We start from the raw sequence: 21,377 nt of genomic DNA, 5'->3' as shown, positions 1-21,377 counted from the left end.
CTAAGCGCTCCATTTGTTTTGTAGATTTCACTACCCCCTTTGTTCTGCTTCAAACCTTTCAGAGGGCTGAAATGCATTATTACCTTGTTAAATCTCAACCAAAATCATTTCTACAGCCTGAAGCTGTTTTGACGTGGGTTGAGCATCTCACACACAAAAGAATTGCTTTTGTTCCCAGAAACTCTCATTGGCTGAGTGGCCTTTGCTCTGAGCCAATCAGAAACCAGTTGTTAGGCTTGGCTGGCTATTTTTAGCTTCACTCGAAAAAATCCTTGGTCTTGGAGGCGGTGAGCTGAAGAAAAAGTAGCGTATAGTAAAAGCAAACAGCCAAATGCATTTTGGATGTCACGGCGTGTTTGGCATTTTTCCTTCAACTACTCATACACTGTTACATTAGCATGTGTTTTTTGTAAACAACAAACAGAAATGGAACTTTATCTCCCAGTTCTGAATTATCCATTTAGCAAACAGGCAGGAAGTCTAAGAAGAGTCAATATTACCTTTTTATCCAAGAGCAATGTACTCTAGCGTTTAGTTTTTTCACAAACACGCAGAAATGCCTGTTACCCTATAGAGATTCCTAAGGGTTTTTTTTTCCCAAAGAATTTTTAAATAAATTTTTATCTTGAATTAATGGAAATTTTCAGTGACTTCCTCATTGTGAATTATAGTCATAAAATCATCCTTCCCCCTTGCCCTTTAAAGATGTATGTAATTGTACAAACGAGTATGCACATGGTGCATAGCAATTAAAATCATAAATATTCAATGTGTTTTATGCATGGAGATAAAGCATTCTTTTGAGTATGGTCTTTCATTTAGGCCATTACTCAGTAGGCACAAGAAGCATTTTTCCCAAATGCTCTTGAGGTGACAAAGCATTACAACACACAATTCATTAATTATCTAATATTATCAGAAAATGAAAGGGGCCGAATGGGAAAAGTTGGGACTGAACCTTGATTTTCCCTAAGTCATCTATCTAATTGGGTAAAAAGGTAGGGCCAAGCTGGATCAAAATTTTACAACAAATCAATTTTATTAGCAGGAAGGAAGATCTCTTCCTGAAAGGAAAAAGAAATCCAAATTTTTGTCTAATTCTTAAAACATATATCAGGTGGTAGATTTCCCCCAATATTTATTACTTCATCTTGAGACTGTGACTTCATTTGCTGTTGTGATTTGTTTGGTTGTTTTAAGAAAAATTCCCTTTTACTCCTAGTCGCAAGCCATCGAATTGCCCTTTAGACATTGCACGTAGGGAATCTGGATCACAGGCAGTTTGAGAAAGCTGAGAGGCCTCAGGAAGGAGAACAGATTCAAGCCCTAAGCCTGGGATTACACAAGTGGTTTGCTGTGATCTGCCGTGAGCAAGCATGGCTGAGGATATGGTGGGCACAGTCCAAGGACTTCACGAAAAATTCTACCAGAGTGAAGGGAGCACATTGAAGTTTGGGGAGGAGACCTTCCTTGTTTTCAGCAATGCAGAATATAGTGTTCAGGGAAAATGTCCCCTGGGTTTCTGAAGATGAATTTGAATGGCTGAAATAAGGCACTTTGGGTAGAGTTATCTTTTTCATTCCAACATCAATTTGGTGCACACTGGGACAGGTTTTAAGAAAACAGCTATACAATAGCTCCCAGGAGCTTAGCTGGGTTTTTGTAGACAACCAGCTGCTAACAATTTTGTTTAATATGCAGTCTTAGTAAATTAAAGGAATCTGACAAATCAAGACCCAGCACGATTCTTATTTGTTTGCTATGGCGTAGCATGTTGAACCCCAGCAGAAATTAACCCATTGCAATTTTTCTCTTCAAGACCGGCATTTTGTTTTCATGCTTCCCTGTGCCAGGTGTATTTGCTCCTGACTTGGTCATCTGAGCAATTCCTTAGTTTAATACTTTCCTGCCTAAAAAATAGATGCGTCATAATAATACAAATTTTAGAGTCATGTTTATTTCCAGTTCTCTCTCTCTGTACTTAAACTCCTTGAAGGTGAAAGGCAAGGCAAGGCAAGGCAAGGCAAAAGGGAAGGGAAGGGAAGGGAAGGGAAGGGAAGGGAAGGGAAGGGAAGGGAAGGGAAGGGAAGGGAAGGGAAGGGAAGTTTTCTCCTTTTGTATCTTAACCTATCTACATAGCATTTGCTTAGTCTTAAACCTGCCTGGCATACATTTTGTTTTCTGTGGCGATGGAGACCCTTGTTCGTTGGACACAGGGAGACAAATAGAGGAGGAACATTCAGAACTGCACTTAGCTACATCTCCATGGGAGTGATGTGCAGAAAAGGGAAAGGTGCTTGCTGGGTGCACCGAGATACCTAACTGACTTTTTCTTTCTTTCTTTCTTTCTTTCTTTCTTTCTTTCTTTCTTTCTTTCTTTCTTTCTCCTCTTTCTTTCTCTTTCTTTCTTTCTTCTTTCTTTCTTTCTTTCTTTCTCTTCCTTTCTTTCATTCTTTTGTTCTTTCATTCTTTCTTTTGTTCTTTCTTCCTCTTTCTTTCTTTCTTCCTCTTTCTTCCTCTTTCTTTCTCTTTGTCTTTCCCTTCCTCCCTCCCTCTCTCCTTCTGTTTCTTTCTTTCTTTCTTTCTTTCTTTCTTTCTTTCTTTCTTTCTTTCTTCTTCTTTCTTTCTTTCTTTCTCTCTTTCAAGGTTTTATTCAAGGTTTTAAATTCCAGTTAGTTAACATAAAATGTAACAGTAGTTTCAGGAGCAGAATTTAGTGATTCATCACTTACATACAACACCCAGTGAGCATCACTTATATTTCACTTTCCTCTACCTACACAGGATCCTGTTGCCTGCAATAGTATTATAAAAAGTAAGTGTACATGCTTACTAATTGATAATTATTCCAATGTTTGTTGTGAAATAGTTGAAATAACTGGATTTTGCCATTCACACCTGCCAATGCATAGAGCCAAGAAGCCAAATGAAATCCTAACAGGCCAAACTATAGCTCTCCTGTGATGAAGCAGCTGTTTTTCTTAGAACACCAGAGCCACCCGTGTTCCTGGCAAAGCTGCAAAGTAAGCCAAGTGTGTCCTAAGTGCCTCTGGTATCTCCTGCCTTTTCCTCACCTCGTGCAGGCAGTGGTCTCCAGCTTTCTTTCAAGTCTCCCTTTTGTTTAGCCTCACCTTGGACTAAGCCCACCCTCCCTCCCCCAAAATAGTCCCCCTCATCTTCCAGATTCGGGGTAGAAGTGAATATTTTTTCTCTCTCTGGATTTAAATTGAAAACATGAGAGCTTTTGCTGACATGATTCATAATTAGGTGTGTGTGTGTGTGTGTGTGTGTGTGTGTGTTACTGTGCCATTGAACACAAGTGTGTGGGAGTTGCCTTAACATGGCACAGAACACATTCCTTGTATTCCTGCATCGTCATCATTTCAGTCCCATTAATTTATGGTTCCACAGAAAATCTCATGTGTGAATCGCATGAGCTTTGCTGAGCTCATTGTGCAGAAAGTCAGTCTGTATAAATATTCTCTAGGCTTCACATTTTCACTATAAGAGGCTTAATATTTGCCCGTCATGGGCCCCTTGGCCTTTTAAAAATCTTGAGTGACTTATAATTGGGCAGACAGTTTGTGAAATATTCATATGAAAACCTTAAAACACGAGAAGAAAATTAGAATCATAGGCATAATTTAGAGGATTAGTAGTGTGCAAAACAAAGTACCTTTCTACAAAATTTTGATGATCTTGTAGAAAATTAAAATCGTTCATGACCCGAGGACATCCAAAGTTGGGATAAGGGAAAGTTTGGGGGAGATGATTTAACTTGAAGTGTAACTTTGTGCCTGGGGCAGCTGATATTTGCAAATCTTAGCGTACAGGATGTGGTGAAACCTACCCATGGAAGCAGTGAGAACAATCTGAAAACAAACCATCTACACTAAACTTTTAGGGCCCGTTGAGAGGCCAGCTTCAGCTCAGGTCATGATCTCACAGTCCATGAGTTCAAGCCCCATGTCAGGTTCTGTGCTGACAGCTCAGAGCCTGGAGCCTGCTTTGGATTCTGTGTCTCCCTCTCTCTCTGTCCCTCCCTTGCTCACAGTCTCTCTCTCTCTCTGTCTCAACATAAATAAACATTAAAAAATTAAAAAAATAAATTAAGCTTTTAGCAAGAATGAGTTAAATGCTGTGGGGAAATGAAGATTTCATTGTGACAAGCAATTCAGACACATTAAAATTCTAAAACTATGCAATAAAGAAAAAGGAAAACATGGTTAATCAGAAAGACAAGCAAAATATAAAGGTTGAAAACAAAAATAGAACATGCATTTGGAATTCGTAGTGATTTAATTCTGGCTCTTATCAAAATACAGTTTGTATGTTGTTCATATTTACTTAAAATATATTTCCCAAATGAGAAAAATAATTGTATTTACATTATATGGTAAGTGTACCTTCAATTATGTTTTGAAAAGTAAATACTAGAGAGTGCAATAATGGACCTGAGAATAATAGAATGAAATGCCAATATGCCCTGGGTTTTTAATAAGACAGAGCTTATTTTTATTGCTTTGTTACTAAGAAAAAAAAAAAAAACTGAAGAACATATGTAAAGAAGCTGAGGAAAAACTTCCCTGAGGCCAAAAAAAAAAAAAAAAAAAAAAACAAATAATTTTGAATGACGTATAAATAGAGCAAATTATTTTAGCAAGTCAGGAGAATCTGGAAATACCAGGTAAGCATTCTTTTTCATTGGCATCCCATATCATTAATCATAGGAAGACCATCATGTAGTTAGATGTGAACAATTCAGAAGGGGGTGTGGCTGGGTGCTGGTCAGGTAAAGTCATGAATTTGTTTTAAAGATTATTTATGTATTTTGAGAGAGAGAGAGAGAGAGAGAGAGAACATGTGAGTGAGGAAGGGGCAGAGAGAGAGAGGGAGAGAGAGAGTCCCAAAAGCAGAAAAAGCAAAAGCACAAAGGGGAACCATTGCCAGTGGCCATCATAGCTGGGTGCCAAAGGTTTGTTGTTTACAGTGGCCGCTTCCAATGGTAGCTCTTTCCTTTTTCACGCATTTTGAATGCCTCTGTAGTTTTCTAGGTAAGGATGATTTGTTGGTTACTACTGACAGAACTACAAAAGAATGCTTTTAAATACCCATTTCAAACACAAGACCATTGGAAAAATGCTATGAAAATCACTTAGCCCAATTTTTTTTTTTTTTTTTTTTTTGGCTGGAACACCTCTTCTGTCCTTCCATGGAGTTGTTACTAGAACAACTGTAGTTTGTCTTGACACATAATGACTTAGGTTTGTTTTGGAAAGGCCTTTTGTTAATAAGTTTGTTTTCCATTTGGGTGTGAGTACTAATGTCCGGGGCCAAGTCTTGCTTTGTTCCTTCATTTGCTTACTGAAATGTCAATGCTATGCTTCCTTTGATTAAAATCATAAAATATATGATTAAATATTTTATAGGACCCATCACACTAGGACCAGTGCCTGTAGGGTCAAAGTGCATTCTTCCGATGAGCACATGTGTTGTTCAGCAAATTACCCCTGTAAAGAGGCGTATGCACAGGCTCTCGAAGGCCTCACAGCTGCGGGGCCCAGACGTTGCCTGACATGTACCGCTGGGGTCAGCGTGGGAGAAGGAATCATGATGCTTTGTGGACAGCTCTATATTAAACTCTACATCAGTAGCAAAACACAATCCAAAGCGATGATGGATGAGCTGGCTTGAAAGCTGTTGAGTATCGCTTTGTCACCATTGAAAAGCATTACTCTTCACACAATGACAGCCCCATTAACCTTTGGGACTGAGTCTCCTTCACTGAAATCATCCCAGACTTTCTGCAAACTTTGCTTTGAACGTAGTCAGTGGTATCCGAAAGCAATGAGACAGCTTGAGAAACTGGACATTGAAGCATTCTCTGACAGAAAATATACGAGGTGTGGGCATTCCACGTGCTAAAGGCTGAGAAAGGCAAGATGCTCATGTTGATCTCCAGCCTTTCATCCTATGTTAGATTTTGTAGAACACACTTGGAACTAAAGAACTTGGGAGAGAAATCAAATACCCCAAATCAATCCATTTTAGAGCACCCCTCCTAGTATTCGATCTGTCTTCATGCAACACCGCTTCCCAGAAGTATCAGGACTCTTACGTTCAAAATTGGACTGCAGTTCATGAGATCTTGCTGTCAATGTGCGGTGTACTCACAGCCCAAGGCTAATGCAGTGCATCCAACTTGCTGAGCAAGAGAAAGGCTGCTCAAAGAGTTATTACCAACGCTTAGGAGGAATTTCTCGTTGGTTATTTGTAGGAGACAGAAAAAGCTAGGCTCACCAGAGTACTGACAGAGTTCCTGATAAGGTTAAATTAGCTGACTGAGGCAGTAAGAAAGATCCTGAGTTTCAAAGACCATGCAAGGAAGCCATCATCCAGGCTTTCTCCAGTTAGGAAGGATATGTTATTTCCCAACAAGAGAGGTAGATATGAAGATGCTTTTATTTTTTTTAAAGTTTATTTATTTATTTTGAGAGAGAGAGACAGAGAAGGGGAAGAGAGAGAGAGAGAGAGAGAGAGAGAGAGAGAGAGAATCCCAATCAGTTTCGACACCATCAGTGGAAGGTCCGAAGCGGGGCTCGAACCCATGAACCGTGAGACCATGAGCTGAAACCAAGAGTCGACGTTTAACCCACTGAGCCACCCAGGTGCCCCTGAAGATGGCTTTAAACAGATCCCTGCTGTGCATGCGTTGCTTCATGTTAATTTAGGTACTCAGACCAAAAAGAGGGATTTGGAGAACTCTCAAAGTGGATATTGCTTCCAAACTAATTCTGACTTCCCTTAGGTCATGGCAGTATTCATTTGTTCATTAAACATTGATACCATGTCAAGATGAAAAGACATAACTACTATCCTTGAGAATGATTTATCGCTGGGATATAGATTGATGTGTAGACATTTACAAATAAGCTATCCAGTGCTATAAGGAACATACGTTTGCAATGCGATAGGAGCCCTGAAAAGGAGTACTGGTGTCAGAGAAAACGTTGTGAGGCTTTTGAAGTACAACCCGGGGAATGAGTAGGTATTTAATAAGGGGATGGCTTAGTTGAGTGGTGATGGAGAGGACAATCCAGGCAGAGGGAACTGCATGTGCAAAGGTATAGAGAAAATAATCAGGTATGGCTGGTGGTGGGGGGTGGGGAGAAGGCATAAAATGACAGCAAGTATTAAGGTGGAACCAGATCATAAAAAGTTTCATATGTGATGCTATTGACAGAGTGATTATATATAATCTTTTTTTTTAAAGTTTGTTTATTTAGTTTTGAGAGACAGAGAGAGAGATTGAGTGGGGGAGGGGCAGAGAGAGAGAGAGAGAGAGAATCCCAGACAGGCTCCATACTGTCAACACAGAGCCCGATGCAGGACTCGAACTCACGAACCATTAAGATCATGACCTGAGCTGAAGTCAGATGCTTAACTGACTGAGGCATCCAGGTACCCTGTGATTATATGTAATCCAAACCAGAACACTTTTGAAAGAAAAAGAGAGATGTTATTAATAATTACTCTGCTGAATGCGTAAGCCAAGAATGCCCTTGAAGAGCTGAGACCAATCAGTACCCTAGCTACAGACAAAGGGGTGCGCTGAAGAATGTCAAAGAAGAAAGTGCTGATATATGATGTCTATATTAGACTGATACTAGTGTGATACCAACGTGAGGGCTGGATTAGATTTCTAGACACTGAAAACTAGCATGTAGAAAGAATGTTTTGCCGGCGACATGAATCTGAGAGCTCACCTTTTCCTGGATGGCTAAAGATGAAATTGGGTCATGAGACTTTTTTCACCCCATTCGATGTTCGAGAAGTGATGTTGCCTCGTGCTTTTGGGTCTACAGAAACATAAAGTGCTGGTGAGCTGGCTAGTCAGCAAAATGGGGCCTCTTTACCTGACTGTCTTGCTGTTTTATAAAAGTCAAAGAAAAATATTGGAAAGAGGGCTGTGGAGCTGGCGAATCACTACTACTCCTTCTTTCTTAGTGGCCCCAGAGCACTCATATTTATGTAGCTGCTGCAGCTGAATCAGTGCCGTGCGGCCCACTGGGTCCCTGCACGGCGCTCGCTGCCATAATGGGTGGATGGGACCATGAAATGGAGGTGGGGAGGGGGGCTTGGGGGCTGCAGGGCACATTAAAACTTCAGTAAAATTACTCTTGTAAAGCACCTGAGCCAGAAGGGAGTGCAGCTGTGTCTGCTTCCTTGCACAATGTCTTCAGAGTCAGTCTAAGCCAGTACCTTTAGGTTTTATTTCTTCCGTCTTCTAGACTCTGATTTGTGATTTGAAGTTTTGCCAGTGGAGGAGTCCTGGGTCTTGGAGGCTCTTCTCTTTTGTATTTGCTTTCTGGCTTCCTTCTGTGTTCATTAATGACCAGTTTTCCTAATGCTTCATTTTCACATCTTATTTTACATTTTCCTTTTCCAGCCAGACATTTTACAGCATTTCCCCGAGGCAAAATAACGCTAGTCAAATTTTCAATAAAACAGTTTTGTGTATGTATCAACCAGTATAAACAACAGTATGGCTCTAGGCACTTAGCCTTTTCGGAAAGAGTGCTGATTCTCTTATTTGTATATTTCTTAAATATCCTTGGTACAAAATCTTACTCTAAAAAGTGTTCCTTTGGTGTAAAGAATCCCCGTGTTCATTCATCTGTATATTAAACAATTATTTGTTGAGTATCCATCATGCTTCTGGCTCTGTCCAAAATCCTGGGCGCACAGTGATTGGAAAGACAAAATCCTTACACTTAAAGAGAGTGCAGTTTCTTGGTGGTAAAATGGGGGGGGGGGGTCATGGAAGGAAAACAGGCTATTTATCTGTAGCAGTCGTTCTGAAAGGGTGGTCTCAGTACCACCAGGGACCTTGTTAAAAATGCAAATCATTGAACTCATCCCAAATCTATTCAACCAGAAACTCTGAGCTGGAGCCCAGCAGTGTTTGCTTTAACAAGCCCGATGTTTGACTCTGATGCACACTGAAGTTTGAGAACCTCTGAGCTACAATATAATGAGATATACGTGTTGGGTGGTAGACGAGGATGTGTGGGCTAACTCAGTCTTGTGGCATGAGAAAAAGCTTCTCAAGGAAGTTATTTCTAAGTGGAGAGCTGAAGGATTGGTAGGAATTAGCCAGGCAAAGGGGAGGTGGGAGTGGACAGAAATTCAGCCCGAGGGCGGGAGGTACTGAGTCAGTCTAGAGGTGCAAAACAGCAGAGCGTGTTCAGAATTCAGGAGGAGTTCAGGGAGGCTGGCAGTGCAAATGATGGAAGCTGGGGAATTGCTCACATCTCTCATCAAAGGGCAGGCAAAGTCCCACCATCGCATCTGCTGACAATAGTATAGTGAAAACCACAGAGGCTGTCAGAAGCGACAGGTAGGTTTGTCACACCAGGAAGTTCTAGTAAGTCAGACTAAAGCCAGAGGGGTAAAAAATACAATTGGGAGCATGCAGCTAGGGAGCTTCTGTGGTCCAACTATGCAGACTATGCAGGAAGCAGGAAGACTAACCCAGAAAACGTGTGAGCTCAAATCATGACTCCTCAAGAGAAGGGTGTCTTTTTGTCTGTTGGGGTTACCTTAACAAAATACCACAAGCTGGGTGGCTTGAACAACACAAATTAATCTTCTCATAGTTCTAGAGGCCAGAAGTCCAAGACCAAGCTGTCAGTAGGGTGTTTTTTTCTGTTTCGTTTGGTTTGGGTGTTTGTTCTTGTTCTTTTAGAGGCTTCTCTCCTTGGTTTGCAGATGGTCACCTTCTCGATGTGTCTTTACATGGCGTTTCCTCTGTGCGTGCGTATCCCGGTGTCCCTTTGTGAATGCCAATTCACAAATAGAGTTAAGACGTGAACCCAGAGGGGTAGCAACGTGTCAAGAGAATTCAGGAGCTTTGCACCCAGAGGTAGGGGTCCAGTTAAGAAGATAACCTGGTTTGTCACAACAGCATACCAAGCCCTTACCTAGGGTTTCTCAAAGCTCCCCAGGCTGAAAAGGGATTGGTTTCATATTTGGGGCATCATGAACTCACAGGTGTGAGAAAATAAAAGGTGATACTATGACAAAGTAAGTGCACAGAGGGATACAAACTAGTTGCCATAGAAAGAAACTATATAGTGAAATGTCACCCGATTTGGAAATCAGAAAAGCTGAATTTGAATGTGAGATTTGTTGCTTGTCTCTTGGTGAAGAAATTCAAGCAACTATTCAGTCTTAGTTTTCTCTTTATAATAAGGGAATCCTACCAGTACCCACTTCGCAGGAATAAGTTTTACATATGTAAGCTGCTGTCATTAACGTCACACGTAACTTTTTTATTGAGAGTTTTCTATAACAGATATTATTGTAAGGCCTTTAAATGTAAGGTCTTATTTAATTGTAGTCTGTATTTACAGCCATTCAAAGGTATCTGAAATAAATGTTCAAAATAATCCACATGAACAAATATGTTTATCAAAAACCACCTTTCTAAGAAACGGTTTTTCAGTATTACTTAGTTGGGGGCTTTCCAAGTTCAATGTAAGTGATCAGATTTACCCATGGGAACCTATAAGTGAAATGTTCTATATGGAGAGAAAACCAAACTCTGTGCACGTAGAATTGTCATATTTCAAATAATTCAGTGACATGGAGATTAGATGTCTTGGAGATTAGAAAAAATGATGGTAGGCCAGAGATGACGAAGGGGTTATAACCACTTCATAGAATTAGTCGATCTTCTCTGACTAACCCACCTGTATAGTGAGGACGGGTATGTCAGGATGTCAGAGCTAGAAGCCCGGCCAGAAAGGCTGTTCCGCAAAGCTCATCTAGTTTTCTCTGCTTGCTGAGCAATATACCCGTGGTCTGTGATTTCTCAGGTGGGCATATTAACAGGAACAGAAAGAGCAAGTCAGCCATGGGTGTCATGTGTCAATGAAACCCAAAAAGCAGTCTGTTCTATCAGACTCCTCCATTTGTTTTACAAAAACTTCAAGGGCACTTTGACATTGATTATTCAAAATATGAGAGATTCAATAATAATTTCAGTATAGGACTAAAACATGATGTGAACGGAAACTTATGCCGGTTGGTGCTTAGCACACAGAGGGGCTTGCTACTGCCTGTGGGGAAGGGCCAAGGACAACTTGACAGAACTGAAGACATCTGAGCTGGGTTATGAGGCTGAACAGGAAGCATCTGTGTGAGTACATAAGAAGCGAGATTTTAAAAAGAAGATTCTGATGTTCAAATCATGGAGGTTGGAAATCACCGAGGAAGAGCTAAGTCTTTGTGCAGATTCATCACCTCCAAATCATTTTACATTTTACATTTTACTCTGTAACTTTATATATGCCTTCCACCTTCCTTGCCTCTCCTCCCCTGTGTGGGAAGAGCTAATGAGAGGCACAATGGAAGAAGGGAGGACATGGAGGCCAGGGATTCAGCACCCTGACTTTCTCCCTACCGGTTGCTGCAGACTGGCTGTGTCCCCGTACTAAAGGCCACAACTCTGAGTAACCCCAATCTCTAGATGCTGGTAACGGCTCTCTCCCCTCTTTCTTCAGAGCCTTGATTTTGGGTTTCCTTTCCGCTATCCACATTTGAGTGAGTAGATATTCTCTTTGTACCAACTTCCCTCAGTGACCTGACTTGGTATATTTACATAACCACACAACTGAGGAAAAAACAAAAGTGCATTCTGCCTGGAGACACCTGTGCAATTACAAAGCCACATTGAATTGATTTGATTTTTTCCCCCCCTCTGTTCTTTCATTTCTCTGTACCCACTGAAATGAGTGGCTATTTAATGTTACCAAGAATGTACACAATGATTCACAAGTTGCCATTTGAAGGATTGGGAACCATGAGTAGTGGAAATTATTTCATGTCAAATTTTTCTATTACTATACAATAGATTTCATATTTGTAGGTCTTTAAAAGTCCTCAGACATTATCTAATATTAGATATTAGATAGTCCAGTGTGCCTACAATGAGCTCATGAACAAAATCATCCAGAGAGCTCTCTAAAAATATAGAAATATATTTATTTATCTCACCAAGATCTCCTGCATCAGAATCTCTGGGGGCAGCATCTAGACTTTTATTTTATTTTTATTTTATTTTATTTTGTTTTATTTTATTTTATTTTATTTTATTTTATTTTATTTTATACTTATTTATTTACTTATATTACTCTGAGGTTTTCTGCACTATGATTCTTCCCTAAGAGGTGGGAAAACTAAGGACTACAAAGGTTTTGTAACTTGTGCAAGCTCAGATAACAAAACAGGCATAATCAGAATGAGAGCTACTGCCCTTGACTCTCAATTATTGAGAATGAGGGAAATTGGAAGTGGGGAAAATCAACAGAAACTCTGTAGAGAGAGTAATGTCCTGATTTGGAAAAGTATAACACTGAGCCCAAATTAAGGAATACAAGACTGTGTTTCCCAATTCACCAAACGTCCTCCTGTACCTCACACAGCTTTTTAGACTTCTATCATTTTGGTATTGACCTTTCAGTAGAGGTGTTTCTTACAATGAATATGGTAACCAGCAATCACCTGAGCCTATTTACATACTAGGATTGCAATTCCACAGGAAAGACTCAGTGTTCTGATAAGTGATGGAAACAGTCATTTCATAAATCAGAAGATAACCTCGAGCCATTGCTTTGAAGTCTCACTGATATTTTCCAACTCATTTCCTAAGGAGAGAAAACCTGCCAAAACCCTCCATGAAGATAAACAGTATTTGGCTGGTAGAATTCTGGAGTCTGGAGACAATGAATTGATCAAGTATTTTCTACGAGAACATAATACAGAATTGTTCGGTTTATAAAAGAATCTCTTCTACTACAATTCTTTCCAACGATAAGGAATTAATTTATTCTGTCTTCACTGGTGAAGTAAGAATAGAATCAAAAAAGAGAAGTAACCTGCCTATTTCAGTGTAGATGAACTTCTTTGACTCCTGGAATCTCACAGCAGATATTTGCTGACGTTCTCAACAATCTAAAACCAGAGAAGGGAGATTTCCCAATAGCAAAATATGATTTCAGGTTAACCCATTTATCTTGTCCTCTGCTATTTTTCTCTTCATCTGTTTAGGTTATTTGAGCGTGGTTGAGAATGTTGAAGAGGCATCCCTGGTATGTTCCAGAACAAGTGGGAAGTACGACCACTCTACCATTGGTGAGTGTCCTAAGATCTGCAGTGTCCTTCATTAGTTTTGATTAACCTCACTGCAACCATTTGGGGCTAAAGTTATTCACCTCCACACTGTTTTCTGAGTCTTGAGTTGCAGATTTCTTAGGTACGATGTTCAGGTTCACAAGTATCTTCAAAACTTATCTATACAGATGACTGTAAAAGAAATGTGATGATACACCTTATAAGAACACTAGTTACAGGTGCAATATGCTTTGATTAAAAAAAATAGACAAATATTATATGGTATTTTAGGTTAATATTTAGCAGCGAACCCTTCTGCATTCTTAGTTATAGGTGTATCTATTTATTTATTTGTTTTAATGTGTATTTATTTTGAGAGAGAGAGTGAGCACAAGTGGGGGAGGAGCACAGAGAAAGGGAGAGAGAGATTGCCAAGCAGGCTGCATGCACACAGCCTGACACTGGGCTCAATCTCATGAACTGTGAGATCATGACCTGAGCAGAAATCAAGAGTCAGATGCCTGGGGTGCCTGGTGGCTCAGCTGGTTAAGGCCTGACTGCAGCTCGGGTCATGATATCTTGGCTTATGAGCTTGAGCCCTGCATTGGGCTCTGTACTGATAGCTCGGAGCCTGGAACCTGCTTCTAATTCTGTGTCTCCCTCTCTTTCTATCCCTTCCCAGCTTGTGCTCTCTCTCTCAAAAAAAAAAAAAAAAGAGTACAGTAGGATGCTAAACCGACTGAGCCACCCAGGGTCGTATAGTTATAGTGTCATATTTAAAACAGCTTATATATGGTATTAAAAACACCATAGAAACTGGAAATCATTTAACTTAGTGCCTAAGACCTTAATTTCTCTTATTTAATTCTCTCGTTCTTTATAGTTCTGAATTCCCATGCCTGTTTGGAATAATCTCAGATTTCCTTAAAGACTTTGATATTCTAAGAAATACCAATTTTAGTCTTATAATAAAAGGATATTTAAGTTCTGAAATCTCATACAGTATACCAGCAGAGGTTAACAAAGTGTTCAAGCCATCAATGCTCTAAAAAGCAGAAAACCTATATACATTAGGATGACAGGTGTCTCTGTCTCTTTTATTTGGGAGTTTTGACCAAAAATTGCCTTACTGGCCACTTGGAGTCACCAGTGCTCTCTCCAAACCTGGGAAACATGTGGCTAAAAGTTTGGGGATTGAGGGGGAGGGGATAAAGAAAGTGTTTTTCCTTAAGTCATAATAACATTGAGAAAGTTAATAGTTTCTGCTGTACGAAACTACAGAAACTTTAGTTTCTACACAGACAGCAAGTTAATAGTTTCTGCCTCTTTTATATGGCAAGTTGCCAATCTATGCCATTATTGATCTGTGACAAGTATAACAGGAATGCTTTCAACATTTTAAGATCCCATTCGTAGCCTTTTACCATTTGTCTATTTTCAGATGACAAGACATTTTAAAGTTGCTTTAGAACTCTAAGTTTTAAATGTTTTCCTTTCGTGTGATACCCGAATCCTAATCGTCATTCTATGAATTTGTTTCAAAAGTAACAGTAACCATTAATAAAATATCCGTCACTAGTAATCTGCTTTCTCCAGTGTCTTAGGTTGGGTTTCCTGGGAGCAGAACTGGAGAAAGGAGATCAGCAGAGATATTTAGTTGGGCAAGAGCCTCGCAGAGAAGGAAATGAGGGAAGGGCAGGAGGAGGAGCTAAGCAAGGATGAAGTCTCACCTGGAGACACTTCAGCCTGATCCTACAGGGGAGCTCTGGAGCATTAATTACACCCCACAGTAGAGACACGAGCACCACCATTTCTATCCGTGGTCAGTCTGTCATTGGCTGTGGGTTGTAGAAGGGTGGAGTGGGGAGGACAGAACCTCTCAGGCTAAGTAGTATTGGCTTAAAGGGAGAGATTCTTTGGAGAAGGGGGTAGTTGTGAGCAACTGTCATCTCAGAAACTGGGGTATGCTGCCACAGCCAGCAAAATGGATCAGGGTGTGGCTGCATCACCACCGTCTACCTAAATGAACGGAACTCTTATTTAGTGGCTTCTGGGCTCATCAAAAGTAACTACCGTATCAGCTCAACAGATTATCTATGACAGCTGTTTTTCTTCTCCTTAACTTTTTATTAATCAAATGAAAAGAAGAGCCCACTTTTGCATAACAGATGGAGCTAGATTAGATTTCTCCGCCTCGGTGTGGTGCCAAAATAATCTGCAACTCGCCTCTTCTGGGCCTCGTTTTTTTCAGTATGTAAGTAAAATTGTAGCAGTTTTCAAAGGTGCAAGAATTAGCAATCTAGTCTTCTTGAATGTGAAGAGATATTAACATTTGGGGAATTATTGGTTACATAAATGGTTCTGAGATTAGCCTCCATTGCATTCGCACGGCAGAAGTTCAAAGCTACTGGAGCAGGAACAGCTGGCCCAGATGAAGCATGTCCACCATGCAAGACTCATTCTTGGCCCTTTACATTTGAGGTCACTTTTAACCCTCTCAACATATCTGCCAAGTGGAGATTGTGCTCCCCCGTGCCTCTAAGAAGGAAACAAGGCTCAGTAATTTTGAGTGACTTGCCTGAAATTGTTCAGCTGATGGAAGAGCCAAGAGGTGAACACAAGGCTAAAATACTCCCACTAGGATCAGGTGTCTTGCTCTATCTTAGTATTCAGATCAGTAAACTCCCTTCCTAATTTGGATAAGCTGCTTACAACGAGAACATTTTCTCAGTAAATTCTTCTTGGTAACAGTATAGCTTGTCGTGTACTTTATTCATTTATATTTTTTATTTATTTATTTATTTTCTTATTTAAAAAAAAATTTTTTTTCAACGTTTATTTATTTTTGGGACAGAGAGAGACAGAGCATGAACGGGGGAGGGGCAGAGAGAGAGGGAGACACAGAATCGGAAACAGGCTCCAGGCTCCCAGCCATCAGCCCAGAGCCTGACGCGGGGCTCGAACTCACGGACCGCGAGATCGTGACCTGGCTGAAGTCGGACGCTTAACCCACTGCGCCACCCAGGCGCCCCAATTATTTTTTTAAATGTTTATTGATTTTTGAGAGAGAAAGAGAGAGCATGTGCGAGTGGGGGAGGGGCAGAGACAGAGGGAGACACAGAACCCAAAGCAGGCTCCGGCTCTGAACTGTCAGTACAGAGCCCAACATGGGGCTCGAACTCACAAACTGTGAGATCATGACCTGAGCTGAAGTCAGACGCTTAACTGACTGAGCCACCCAGGCACGCCATCAAGTACTTTAGCTTATGGTCTCACAGAAAGTGCCAGAAGAGTATGATGGGAAAGGTTATTTCAGATGTTCAAGACGTATTTCTGGGTAATCATTATAGCTCACTGGCCCAATCTAAAATTTCAATTCCTCTCATGTTGTCTTTTTGTAAGACTGTGCAACAGAGCCCTGAAAAATCATACCTTCAGCTACTTAAAGAAGAGAAGGAAGTTGTTTTTATAACTCTTCATCGAATTCTTTCCCTTTGTTTTGTATGGCATTCCCCAGTTCATTGATGATCTCTTTACCTTTTTTTTTGAGTTCTCAGTGTCAGGGGCTAAAAACGGGGCCTCATTTTTCTCAATGCATGTGCCCAGCATGATTAAAAGAAAGACTTACTTCATGGGTGCAGTAGCCCCAAGAGAATATGTTTTAAATGCAGACATTGTAGGGGCGCCTGTGGGGCTCAGTCAGTTAAGCATCTGACTCTTGATTTTGACTCAGGTCATGATCTCATGGTCTTGAGATCGAGCCCTGCATCTGGCCCAGTGTGGAGCCTGCTTAGGATTCTCTCCCTCTCCTTCTGCCCCTCCCCCACATATACTATCAATCAATCAATCAATCAATGCAAACATTGTTTTTTGCTGTCATTTGCTTTATGACTCATTAAGAATGACCAGGTCTGTTATTTATCCATATTTCATTACCATGTTTTTCTTGCTGCTTTTTTCTGCTTTATATACATTTTTTAAATTGCTGTATTTTACTTTTCTTGTGTTCCCATGCCTCTTTAATTACTCTTGCCAAGGTTCTGCTGAGGGCGTTGCGTTGTCTCTTTCTACGCTCTGTGGGAGGTATCTGGCCCCAACTGCTGATGCACACTTAACTGACATTTCCTTAGAAGGTGGGATATATAATACCTCTTCCCCCTCATCTTTGGGTCCTAGTAATCAGTTCCAGGGCAACAAGGAACATCACTGAAAATTTTGTCGCGGGGCGCCTGGGTGGCGCCGTCGGTTAAGCGTCCGACTTCAGCCAGGTCACGATCTCGTGGTCTGTGAGTTCGAGCCCCGCGTCAGGCTCTGGGCTGATGGCTCAGAGCCTGGAGCCTGCTTCCGATTCTGTGTCTCCCTCTCTCTCTGCCCCTCCCCTGTTCATGCTCTCTCTCTCTCTGTCCCAAAAATAAATAAAAGTTGAAAAAAAAATTAAAAAAAAATTTTGTCGTAAATACATCACCTTGTTTGAGTACCCCCAAATCCGTTTTTTCATTTGGGGAAAATGAAGCTCAGCAAATTTAAGCAGTTGATGTAAAAGCACACAGACAATGGTGGTAGATTTGGGATACAAGTTCAGGCCTGGCTGGTTCTAGGCAACACAGCCAGAGGCATCAGGATTCCTGAGGCTGAGTCTTGGGAAACTTTTCTATGGATTGTAGTATAATCTCTAAGATGAGACACAAGAGCATAAAATACGCAAAGACATCCAGGGCTGCCCAGATATTTTGGGGGATAGAGCTAAGAGATCAAATGGGGGCCCCTGGCCCATGCCCTGCCCCCTTTCCATTCCACCCCTGGCTCTGTCCCATACCATGAGGACTGTCCTGCCCTCTCTTGGATGTGGGAATGCTCTCAGAAGGATGAATCTGGGGAAGGGACCTATGCAAGTCCCAGAAGCCATCTCAGGGCCATTTTGACAGGGCAATTCAGGGTCCCGAGGACTCAGAGAAAGGTCCAGAAAGATGGGGAACCTGGGTAATAGATTTTTATGTACCATTTACCTTGGCCCCATATATTCCTCCCTTACAGAGAGGAAGGCAGTTGGCGGAGGGCAGTGCAGGCCAGGCCATGGGCCCCAGTGCCAGGGACCAAGGACAGTACTGAACGTGGTTCTGGAGGACACCTGACTTCACAAAGTAGCACCACTCGTGTCATTAGCATGCCATCAAAGGCACAGTGTGTTAAACCTGAGCTGAGGCCAGTTTGCTATTACGAAGCACACCTCACTATATGAAACGTCCTTTCTCTGTTTGCTAATGCAAATATGTGGTGAGGGAAGGAAGGGCACATACATGGACTGGCACGCTAAAGTGAGCCACTCATTGGTTTAAGAGAAAACACAACAAAAGAAAAAGTGTCTAGGGAATTCTTTTCAGTTGCTAGTTATTAAATGTCTTTAACTAAATATTTACTCAGCTACTTACTTTGTGCCAGATACTGGAGTCACATAGGAAATAATAATAACAAAGACGATTTTAATAGCAATGTCAAGGAGATAACCTGCTACATACTAGGCACCAGGCAGTTTCGGGTGCTAAGGTTGTGTTTTCTTTTTAAATTTTTTAATGTTTATTTTTTGAGAAAGGAAGAGAAAGAGAGAGTGAGTGGGGGAAGGGGACAGAGGATCTGAAGCAGAGAGCAGTGAGCCCGACGTGGGGCTCAAACTCACAAACCGTGAAATCGTGACCTGAGCCGAAGTCAGATGCTTAACGAACATGAGCCACGCAGGCATCCCCACTAAAGCTGTGTTTTCAACCAAACAGACCTGACTCCTGCCCTTATGGAAACTCTAGGTGTGCGATAGGCATTTAAAAATGACTTACGTGTGAAAATAATTACAGTTATGATAAATGGTACTGAGAAAATCTGGGGGCTCTTTGTGGTTTATGTTGTGGGCTGAATTGTGTCCCTCCAAAGTTCATATTAAACTACCTTAGAATGTGACGTTATGGATATAAGGTGTTTAAAAAGGGAATGAAGTAAAAATAAGGTGATGAGGGTGGGTCCTAATTCAATAGACTGGTATTCTTATCAGGAGAGGAAATTTGGACACAGACTTGCACAGAGAAAAGACGATGTGAAGACACAGGGAGAAGAGGACCATCTGCACATCAAGGAGAGACGTCTCAGACGACACAGCCCCCTCTGACACCTTGCTGTTGAACTTGTAGCCTCCAGAACTGTCAGAAAATAAGTCTGTTGTTTAGGCCACCTGATCTCTGGTAGTTTGTTTTGGCTGCCTTAGCAAAGTAATACAGCATGTAACATGGACTCTATCTAGTGAGGGATGGCTAAAAGAAAACATTTTTGAGGATGGTTTCTAAGTGCCCCAGGAAGAAATCAGTTGTTACCCAGATGTCCAGAGGATTAAAGGGAGTGGGGAAAGGTAGGTAGAATTCCTGGGAGAAGGTGTGGATGGGCAAATCTCATGAAACAGAAGAAATGATCTGAATCATGGGCGAACTAGGAAAAGACTTAAGGAGATGGAACAATGAGGAAGAGGGAGGACAGTGTTTAAACAATTATTTGGGCTGGTGCAAGTGGAAGGTGTTGTGCTATGGCAGAAAGTTCCCGTTCCCAGCTCAGCCTTTTGCCAGCTCTAGGAGCCTGAACTTCCGTGTTTATGTGTGTGCATGCCTTCTAAAATATCATGATAACCAGAGTAAAGGCTTTGTTCTTTGTTCTCTGAGAAGAAAAGAAAGAAGGAAAGAAAGAAAGAAAGAAAGAAAGAAAGAAAGAAAGAAAGAAAGAAGAAAAAGGGAGAGAGGGAGGGAGGGAAGGAAGGAAGTGAGGGAGGAAGGAAGGGAGGAAGGAAAGAAGAAAGAGAGAAGAGAGAAAAAGGCAGAGAGAAGAAGAGAGGGACTAGAAGGAGAGAGGGAAAAGAGGAAGGGATGGGGGAGAAAATATGAATTTATTTGAGAGATACGGCTGTACAGTTGGGCACTTTTGAATTACTGACTGAGCATGCAACTTTGCGTGTAAATAGCCATAGCGCCTTATCATTACTTTTACAAGAAAATATTACATCAGAACCAGAAGCTAGGCCTCGTTTTTTGCCATGTGTATTTATCGACACCTAGCGGCAGGATTCTGCATTGTTCTGGCATACTCTTGAAAAATACGTTGTTCACACAATAGAGATTTCAAGTCGTGCTAAAAACCGATGTTTTCACTTATTTGTTCTGCAACTACTTACTGAACCCATCTGAATGTATCCAACGCTGTTTTTGTGTGGGAACTCAACTAAATAGAGTTCTACATTCTTCTTTAACATATATGATATACAAATTCAACCATGTCAATAGCCACCGTTTATTGAGGACTTACGAAGCACTGGGCTAGGCAGTTTTTGAACATCATCTCTTTTGAACTTGGCAATCAAGTTCGGAGTTGTTATCCTTTTCCTCAAATGAGGAAACTGAGGCTTAGAAAGTTAAGCCAATTCACTCAAACTCACACAACAGTTAGTTGAAGAACTGTAGTTAGATCCTAATCTACGGGTTGTAGAGTTCGTGTTCATTCCACTCTACCACACGGCATCTGAAACAATTCCTTCATAACTTTACTTATTTATATATATGAAATTCTTTAGTTTATATGTATTTGTACTTGCATTTATATATTTATGTAGGTGTGTATGTGTATTTGTCACCTACTATACGCATGCTGGGGACAGTATTAGATAAGGGTGCATATATTTATTCACAAAATATTTACTGAGTACCTACTACATGCCATGTGTTATGTTGAGTACTGACGGTACAATTATTGGCAAAAAAGATATGGTCCCTGTCTCCAGTGTTCTTAGAGCCCTGTATGGTAGAGGGACAATTACAATTGGGATGTACTTCCTCAGGAATGACAAGTCAAGGGGCACCTGCGTGGCTCAAATGGTTGACCGTCTGACTTCAGCTCAGGTCATGATCTCACGGTTCATGAGTTGGAGGCCCACATCGGGCTTGTTGCTGTCAGTCTGTCAGTACAGAGTCTCCTCGGATCCTCTGTCCCCCTCTTTCTCTGCCCCTCCCCGGCTTATGCTCTCCCTTTCTCTCCAAAAGTAAAGAAAACATTAAAAAAAGAAATTTTTAAAAAGGAATGACAATTCAAGTGTACATATATATATAAGTATCTTAACTGTTCTTAAGATCTCAAAATGGGTTTTCCAAGGATGTGCTACTTCAGCTGAGATCTGAAGG

The 21,377-nt window shown here is 41.0% G+C and overlaps 1 long non-coding RNA gene across 8 annotated transcripts in view; it reads left to right on the top strand.

Annotated features, from left to right (window-relative positions):
* Positions 1-21,377, top strand: part of LOC109501710 — a 473,282-nt gene that overhangs the window by 344,276 nt on the left and 107,629 nt on the right. For all 8 annotated transcript variants that reach the window (XR_006600951.1, XR_006600948.1, XR_006600950.1 and 5 more), the window contains exon 3: positions 13,114-13,197. This is a non-coding gene — a long non-coding RNA (uncharacterized LOC109501710). The remainder of the gene's footprint in view (positions 1-13,113; positions 13,198-21,377) is intronic.

This window comes from Felis catus, chromosome B4 (assembly GCF_018350175.1).
Source record: "Felis catus isolate Fca126 chromosome B4, F.catus_Fca126_mat1.0, whole genome shotgun sequence".
Lineage (NCBI taxonomy): Eukaryota > Metazoa > Chordata > Mammalia > Carnivora > Felidae > Felis > Felis catus.
Note: the sequence above shows the minus strand (reverse complement) of the source record. Positions and strands in the feature narration are given on the sequence as shown.